The sequence below is a fragment of the Sminthopsis crassicaudata genome, chromosome 3 (genome assembly GCF_048593235.1).
Source record: "Sminthopsis crassicaudata isolate SCR6 chromosome 3, ASM4859323v1, whole genome shotgun sequence".
NCBI lineage: Eukaryota > Metazoa > Chordata > Mammalia > Dasyuromorphia > Dasyuridae > Sminthopsis > Sminthopsis crassicaudata.
Genome location: NC_133619.1, coordinates 560499172 through 560509084, shown reverse-complemented (window position 1 = coordinate 560509084; position 9913 = coordinate 560499172).

Below are 9913 nucleotides of genomic sequence, written 5' to 3'. Positions count from 1 at the left end.
TCAAAGGATATGAACAGACAATTTTCAGATGATGAAATTAAAACTATGTCCACTCATATGAAAGAATGTTCCAAATCACTATTGATCAGAGAAATGCAAATTAAGACAACTCTGAGATACCACTACACACCTGTCAGATTGGCTAAAATGACAGGAACAAATAATGATGAATGTTGGAGGGGATGTGGGAAAACTGGGATACTGATGCATTGTTGGTGGAGTTGTGAAAGAATCCAACCATTCTGTAGAGCAATCTGGAATTATGTCCAAAAAGTTATCAAACTGTGCATACCCTTTGACCCAGCAGTGCTACTACTGGGCTTATATCCCAAGGAAATACTAAAGAAGGGAAAGCGACCTGTATGTGACAAAATGTTTGTGGCAGCCTTCTTTGTAGTGGCTAGAAACGGGAAAATGAATGGATGCCCATCAATTGGAGAGTGGTTGGGTAAATTATGGTATATGAAAGCTATGGAATATTATTGTTCTGTAAGAAATGACCAACAGGATGAATACAGAGAGTTTTGGAGAGACTTACATCAACTGATAATCAGTGAAACGAGCAGAACTAGGGGATCATTATACACTTCAACCACAATACTGTATGAAGATGTATTCTGATGGAAGTGGATATCTTCAACATAGAGAAGATCTAATTCAGTTCCAATTGATCAATGATGGACAGAATCAGCTATACCCAGAGAAGAAACACTGGGAAATGAATGTAAACTGTTAGCATTTGTTTGTTTTTCTCCCCAGGTTATTTTTACCTTCTGAATCCAATTCTTCCTTTGCAACAACAACAAAATTCACTTCTGCACATATATATTGTACCTAGGATGTACTATAACATATTTAATATGTATGGGAATGCCTGCCATCTAGGGGAGGGGGTGGAGGGAAGGAGGGGAAAAATTCAGAACAGAAGGGAGTACAAGGGATAATGTTGTAAAAAATTACCTATGCATATGTACTGTCAAAAATGTTATAATTATAAAATTAATTTAAAAAAAAAGAAAACAGCAACAAGGATGTGAAGAGTGGCTTATGTGAATGGCATAAACATTGGTATGGGAAAGATTATTATGACATGAATGAAAGGAATTGGCCATAAAGTGGCAATAGGGAATAAAGATATATATCCTGTCCATTCTTTTGAATTACAGTGAGTGAAAGAAATGGCTTTTGATTATCATATTCTGATGGTGTGTGTGTGTGTTTATGTGCACTGGATAAAATAAGGAAGTAGGAGAAATGTCTGAAAACTCTATAAGTAGAACAGGAATACTAAATGATGTGATGTCATGATCTAGGAAAGGAGTTAACCACATTAGAGTGGTTTGGAGGAGTGTAGGGTACCTTAGTATAGATATCAGGATCTAGGAGATACAATACACAACAGTGCTTGGAATTAAGTATTTTTCACTTAAGCTGTAGCTTTTTTCTCTGGTGAGCTTTTCTTATAATGGTCTAAACCATTACATACTAAGCTTATGAATTTGAATGCAACTTATAAAGTTGTTTGGAAAATGAATGATGGCTATTATTTTTTCTTGCACTAGATCTTATTGACTGTAGATTTCTCAGGATGGTACCTTCCATGTTGTAGGTGCTTAGTAAGTATTGAATTGAAGATTAATTCTTAATTTGCATTCTGTATTAGTGTTGATATTAATGAATTTTATATCTGTGTGTTATATATGTGAATCATGTTTAAGTTGTCTGTGTAAGAGAGATTATTAGGGACTGAATTCCATGTAACTTTATGAAATGTTTTGGACATTTACATTATAGTATAGAGTTCACCTCTAAAAAAAGGGATGAATGTCTATGATACTATTGCAAAGAAGTTTTTAGAGTTTTACTGCCAACAGCATATTCGCATTTTGCAAACCTTTGGCCCCTTAGCTTTGTTTTAATTATGTTGACAAATACATTCCACCCCCACAGCACTTCCACTCCACCTCCACATAGTGAAATTCTTTAATGCTACAACGTATAAATAAGGGATATTTTCCAATCATTTCAGAGAGATGTGGTAGTTCAAATGACATAAATTTGAGGCCCTTTACAATCTTGGTTGCCCTTCTCTGGATGTTCTCCAGCTTGTCATTGAATAATACAGTTAATTAACTAATGATATACCTCAAGTGCCCTACCTCTTGTCATGCTTGTTATAGAATCATTGTTTCCACTACTACACTTAGAAAAAAATCAGAGATTTCCCTGGCTCGGAGTAACCCAGAACCCAGGGCCACTATTTATAGGTATATAGATGTCCTCCAACCCTATCCTCAATCACACTAAAAACAAACAAACAAACAAATAAAAAAAAAAAACTGATGAAAGATCTCTCTTCATGAAGAAAAGCAGCAAATAATGTTTTATCATCCTAGGACATGTATATGTATATATTTCCTGTTTTGCTATGAGCATACAAATATACATATATACACATCCACACTTGTGTGGATATATACATATCTGTTATGTACACATGAATATACATGCATATATGTGTGCATGTATGTGTGTTTATGTATACTCACACAATTAGTAGGTGACCAAGGCAGGATTTGAAGTGAGGTCTTCTTAAAAGTCAGTCTTTAGACACTATGCCACAGTTGCCTCTCAGTAGCTGTATTATTAGCTTCACTTTTCAGAAAAGAAAACTGAGACTTGAAAATTGAATAATTAACCTGTGCATACATAGCTAGAAGCAATATTTGTACAAGTCTTCATAACTCCAATTATAACAATTTATTATAACAATTTATCTCTGAGGGGCAAATGTCTGTATGGCTTGGTCTCTTTGATATGCCTTGGAATGTGCTTGAAAGACAAATTTTCTATTGATTTTTGAACTTCTATATTTTGGCATTTGTAATAGACTAGATCTGATTCTTCACCTTCTCAGATTGAGAAATAGTGCCAATATATTATACATTGTATATATTATTAAACCTGGATTTTGGCAAATATCAAATATAGGTAAAAGCTTTTTTAAAAGCTATACTGAGGGGGTCAGCTAGGTGGCACAGTGGATAGAGCACCAGCCCTGAATTCAGGAGGACCCGAGTTCAAACAGATCAGATCTCAGACACTTAACACTTCCTAGCTGTGTGACCCTGGGCAAGTCACTTAACCCCAGCCTCAGAAAAAGGGGAAAAAAAAAGCTATACTGCAACAATATAGTTAGTAAAGAAGTCACCAAGAGGTGGTGGAAAGATTTGGAATAAGAAAACTTAAAGTCATATCCAAGAAAGATAAGTAGTACAAGGGATAGAGTACTAAGACTAGAAGGAGGAGTCTAGTTGAAATCTGGCCTCAGATACTTCCTAACTGGGTGATTCAGTGCATGTCACTCAATTGCTTGAGTTTTTTCAATTATAAAATGGAAATTAAAAACAATATATGCCTCTTTAGGGTTGTTACGATGATCAAGTAAGATAATATATCAAAAATACTTAGCACAGTAACTAGAGCATAGAAAGTACTTAATAAGTGCTTCTCTCCTTCCAAATTCTTGCTTCAGTAGTGTGTAATTATGTAAGCAATTTTGGGGTAAATAAGAATATTATAGTTAAAAAAAAAAAAAAAAAGATGTACTGGGAAGTGGGAGACTTGGATTTTAATCCAAGTGTTCAGACCAATTTACCCTGTGACCTGGGACAGTTACCTGAAACTCCATGAATTTTATCCATAAAATGAAGGGGCTGAATTAGAGTCACTTAACATCTTTGAATCTCAGTTTCTTACACTGTCAAATAGGGATAATAATCCCTGAATAATGTAACTGATGGGCTTGTTGTGATGTGTAAAGTAAGATTATGGAAAGCTTTTTAGTAGTTGTAACATGCTGCGTAAAAGGGGAGCTATCCAATTTTCCACCATCAAATAGTAAAGTGAAATCAAGGAACATGCCCAATCTTGTTCTCTCAATTTTCTATAGCTATGCTTGAAAATGCAAAAGGAAATTTATAAACAGGTGTTCGAATATTGTCCCAGTCCCTTGGGAAGTTTCTTGAAGAAAAACATGACCCCCCCCCCCAAAATACAAACAAACAAAAAAGACAAAAACCAAAAACCAAAAGCCAAAAACAACAACAGCAACAATAAAAATCACAAAATTCAATAGCCTAAGTCATCCGGGAATTGTTATGTCATTGTCTGCACAGTGCCTGGACTTAAGCCAAAATGCTGTAAGATTCTGTGGCTAGTGGCCATCCATGTCCTCATTTTGAGTGCAAGCACCTCCTGGTTACAGGAAAAGGCAGATGAGGCAAAGTGTGATCAGCCTTGTGCAGACAGCTAATCAAGATTTCTGTCTTCTCAGAAAATTACAATTAAGAATCTGAATAAGGTAATTTAACAACCTGTATTTCCATTTATAAAAAAGATGGGTTTGTTTAGTTCAAAGAATCCTTAGCCTGGAGTTTGGAAGAGCTAGCTTTGAGATCCCAGCCTTTGTCACTTATTAGGTATGTGACCCTAAATCAGTTAATTTCGTTTTTGCCTCAGGGAACTCCAAAGGAATTAAAGGAGTTTCCATAATATTTACATTTCTATTGGGTTTTAAGAATTTGCAGATTGCTTCAGAAACATTTTCCTATTTCATCTTCACAACTCTATGAAATAGGTAGAATAGGTCAACTATTTTTACAGATTATGAAATTGAGATTCAGACACTAGAAGTAATTTGCCCAAGTTCACACATCTTATTACTAACAGAGATGAGGTTTAGAGCCAGGGCTTTGACTCCAAGTTTCATGTTCTAAAGTGGGGAAAAAAAAGTATTTCTGATTGCTCATTTTAAAATATTTGTTTATTTGTTTTTTTAATTCAAATCATTTTTTAATGTATACTGACTCCCCTTCCCCAGTAGAATTCTTGGCTTATAACAAACAAAAAATATATAACAACAAATAAAAAATATAACAAAAAATAATGCTAACTAATGTTATCCAAGATCAACTGGCACAGGAGCTGATTCAAACAGCTTAGGCAACCATTACACAAATGATAAACTCATTATGTTTTGCTGCAGATCTAACTTTAATTATTTTCCCTTGTAAATGTCTTGTTTCTCCCTTCTTCTTCCCCACCCCCACTCAAATATAATTTTAGCTTCTCTAATGTAACAGGCAGACTGGTGGTTTGTGTTTTTCAAGAATGCTTGCAGAGTACAAGGGAAAAACTAGGAAGCTGTGCTCTGGAGTCAGACAAATACGGGTTCAAATTTTGTCTCCAGTATTTACTCCCTGTGTGACTTTGGGCAAGAAATAGATCATGTAGTCTGACTCTGAAAGGAGGAGGAATAATCTCTCCACCATCCCTGATAATCATGCCATTTTGACTCCAAACAATGGGGAACTCAATTTTTTGAGGGTAAAGATTTGTTCTTTCTAATACCTCCAATTGTTAGGAAGTTTTCCTGGATGAAAAAAAACCTTGCATAATACCTTCCCCACGCTCCTAATTCTTTCTGGGGCCAAATAAGTTTAATGGCCAGTATCAAATGTTTAACAACCCTATGGAGAGGGGATATATTCATAACACACCCCTAAATTTAATCAGTAATATTCATATTTTCTCCATCGTTTTCTTAAATTCAGACAATCAACAAGCAATAAATCAAGCCCTGATTTGTAGCATTTGCCCCATTTCAAGACGTAAATGTTTACTTTGGAAGTTTGACAATCTACCTTAGAAAGCCTAGCTAACCTCAGCATACATCATCACCACCACCACCACCACCACCCCAATTCACTTTAATTGTTCTGTTGTTCTAATTGTTACTGGAACAAAAGATTCACTTAAGGAGGTATGGATTTTTTGTTATCTATTCCAATAGAGGGATTTTGCCAATCCCAGCGAAACCATGAATGTGTCAATGTATTGAACAATTAATTTTATTATTATCGTTGTTGTTGTTATTAAATTTTGAGACTATGATATAGTGTTGACCTATAATTGAGTTTGAAGTCCATTGAAATCTTCCATTAAAAAAAATAATATCTAGGCCAAAGTTTCTTAAATTGTGGATCACAACCCTATATGGAGTCCTGTAACTGAAATTATGATTTATAAATTTATTTTATATAGCCATATACCTTGATTACATAAAAAATTTCCCAGGTGAAAAGGGAGTAGAAAAAGTTTTAGAAGTCCTGACCTAGGCAAGTTTCCTGTATCCAGTTCTTGTACAAAAGCTTTATAAAAGTTTCATGTTATTTAACTCAAAATTCAAGATCTTTCTTTCTTTTTCTCTCTTTCTCTCTCCCTCTCTTTCTCTTTCTAGCTCTCTTTCATTCTCTAGCTTTCTCTCTTTCTCTTTCTTTCTCTCTTTTGTTTTCTTTTTCTGATTATTATCTAATGAGTTAGCAATTCCCAATAGCTTCTTGAGATCAGTGAATTTTGTTTTCATACAAATCATCCACAAGCCAGAAAGAAAGTTCCCTAGGGCACTTCCTTCACATTGATAAAAATCTATTAATCACTATTCTTTGAGTTTTGTTTTTGAAGCAGTCCAGGATCCACATAATTGTATTATTATGCAGCTCATATATTTTTAATCTTCTGTACTAATATGTGCTGAGGGACTTTGGCAAATGCCTTGCAGAAATCTAGGTATACTATCTTTTTTTTTTTTTTTTTTTTTTTTTTTTTTGACACTCCCCCATTGATAAGTCAAGTAATCCAGTCCAAAAAAAGCAAAATGAGATTAGTTTAGCCAGACTTCATTTGATGAATCTGGATCTTAATGACCACTGTAAACTTTTGCTAAATTTTTTTGCAAAAAATCTCTTTAATAATGGTGTTTGTAATTTTTTTCTAGGAAATTAAAGTCAAACTCAGTAGGTAATAGTCTCAATCATTTATTTTGTGTTGTTTTTGAAGATCAGCATATTTTTTCATGTTTAGTCCTCAGTACTTCTTTTCTTTTTGATTGTTCAAAGAGCACTCACAGACACTTTAGCATTCATGAATGTCAGTTATTGCAGTACTCTGAAATATAATTCTTCCATGCCAAATCATTTAAATTCACCCAAGATAGTCAGGTACTTGTTTATCATTCCTCTTTTATCGTAGGATCTTAGCTTTAGAGCTAGAAGTGATCTTAGTTATCATTTAATTTAATTCTTTGAAATGAGGCACTAGTAGTAAATTTTAATGCTAGAATCTTAACTAAGATGCCCCTTTGCCACACTGGTTGTCCTTATAATTTAAGATTATATCCATAAAGTGTGGAGGCCAGAGCTTGATACAATAGTAGCAATGTCATTAGACCAAGCCAGAGAACAAGGCTTCTCCCTACTTTCCCTACCACCACCATCCCTTAACCCAGAATATCGCTTCATTTCAGTGAAAAAAATATTTTACTGAGAATTACCTCTTTTCCCTTTATCCTCATCTCACACTCCTCAGATGCCTTATACCACTATCTCTCCTTTACTCCACCTCTCACAAAGAAGTGACCTTTCTCTTTGCCAAAGAAAACTCTTTTATAGCAATAAGTGATCCCTCCCATCTTTTCTAGCAAATTGTTCCCATATCATCACTACTTACTTACTTATTTTCAATCTCTTTACAGTGGTCATTCACAACTGTCTACAAACATATTTGTATCTCTCCATGCTGGAAAAAAAAAAAAAAAAAAAGGAGGAATAAAAGAATGAAATGAGGAAGCCATGAACAATTAATGACTACTTTCTTTCCCCTCACTATTTTCTTAACTCTATATTTTGGCTTCTAATCTATTTTTATTTTCAACTGCGATTGCTCTCTATAGAGTCTCCAATGATCCATTAATTGACATTATTTAATGGCATTTTCTCAATCCTCATCCTTAGTTGACTTCTCTGTAGCTTTTGCCACTCAGTCACCTTCTTCTACTTTGGTATTTATTTCTAGCTAGATTTTTGTGATACTGTTTATTATAGTTCTATCTACCTGAGTTTTTCTTCTTATCCTCATTTTTGGATCTTTATCTAAGTCATATCCTCCCATTAATTAAGGGTCTACTTCAAGGCTGTTTCCTGAGTTCTTTTCTCTTTTTTACCCCTGCATTTTATTTGGTTTTCTCATCATCCACCTTGGATTCAATCATTTCTAAGCTGATAATCCTCACATAATTTATCCAATCATAAGCATTGTTGCTTATCTTACACTGAATATCCCATAGATGCCTTAAACTCAACATGTTCAATTTTTAATTACCTTTTCTCCAAAGCTCTTTTCTCTCCCTCATCTTTCCTGTGATTGTTGAAGTCACAACCACTCTCTCAATCAAGTTTACTTTTGTGACTCTCTACTGTGCTTCATCATCTGATATAGCTCCCTCAAGCCTCATTATCCTATTTCATAGACTATTGCAATGGCCTGCTAGTGAGTTAACCTGCCTTGGCTCTATCAGTTTTGATAAATTTTCCATTCAGCTATTAAACTGTTTTTCCTAAAGTACAGATCCAACCATATAATCCTTTCCCTTATTCAGCTAACTCCAGTGGCTTCCTATTAGATAGGGATGAAATAATTTTCTATTTTGCATTCAAAGTTCTTCATAATCTGTCAAACTCTTAACTTTCCAGAATTCTTACACCTTACTCCTTCTCTCTTCTTCCCCTTATCCTGTACACACTCTGTGACACATTAAAACTGGCTTCTTTGTTATTCCTTCCACCAGACTCCATCTCTTGACTGTGAATTTTCCTTAACTTCCAAGATGTGATTTGGGAGATAAGGAAAGAGAGCTCCTTATTTTGCCTCCTAGATACTTTGGTTTTCTTCAACTCCCAATCTACTTTCCAAAAGAAGATTTTCCAGATCTTCCTAAATATAGAACTTTTACTTTATTGATTATCTCAAATTATATACACACATACACATATATACATGTATATGTGTATATATATTTATATATCTATAGTGATATCTTCTTTGTACATAATCATGTGCTGTTTTTCTCATTCGATTGTTCACTTCTTGAATGCAGAGACTGTCTTTTGTCTTTCCTTGCAACCTCAGTACTTAGCATAGTGTCTGGTCTATAGTAGGTACTTAATAAAGTAAGTATCTTAATTTGACTATTACCTTCCATGTCCTGGATATTATTTTTATTCATTTTTCTTAAGACAGCAGTATTTTTTTTGGGAGGGCAGAGGAAATGGGGAAGAGGTGCCAATGATAGAATTTTTAAAATCTAAAATGAATGAAACATAGAACTTCAGAGTAAAGAAAAAATTAATAAATACAGCAAAATTTTATTTTGAGGACTTTTACAAATCATACAAGTAAAAGAAATTATTATTTATTCAATAGACATTTATTCAGTCCTTATGTTTAAGTATGGATAGGAGGCATTATGAGGATAATTTTGTCAAACTTACAATCTAGCATTGAAAGTGGCCCCTGGAATAGGTAAAGATATGTAGAATTGCAAGGAACCTTAAAGAATTTATAGTCCTGTGTTCATTTTGGGGTGTTTTTTTTTTGAATTCTAACTCATGGCTAGTGATGAAAAACAGAGTCCTAGAAATATGAAATAACTTGTTCAGATATGCCTGGTAAAGGCTAGAGTTAAGAGAAGACCCCTGGTTAGTTGACTCCCAGCCTTGTCATTCTCTCTACTATATCAGGTAAGTACTTTCAGTTTTGGAGGACATATATTCTACTTAGCAAAACTGGCAGAAAGAAAAATATATGACATACTGTCAGGCACATGATGGACAGTCAATTAATTCAAGCCAGGATTGATTATCTAGGATTTCTACATTTGTGTATTTTAATAGACCTAGAGACTTGGAGGTAGGTAGAATCTTAGAGGTTAACTATAAATAAGTCTTATGCAAAATAGTCAATGGGAAGGCTACTAAGACTTCTGATTTCAAATCTAAGACCCCTACTTTACTAT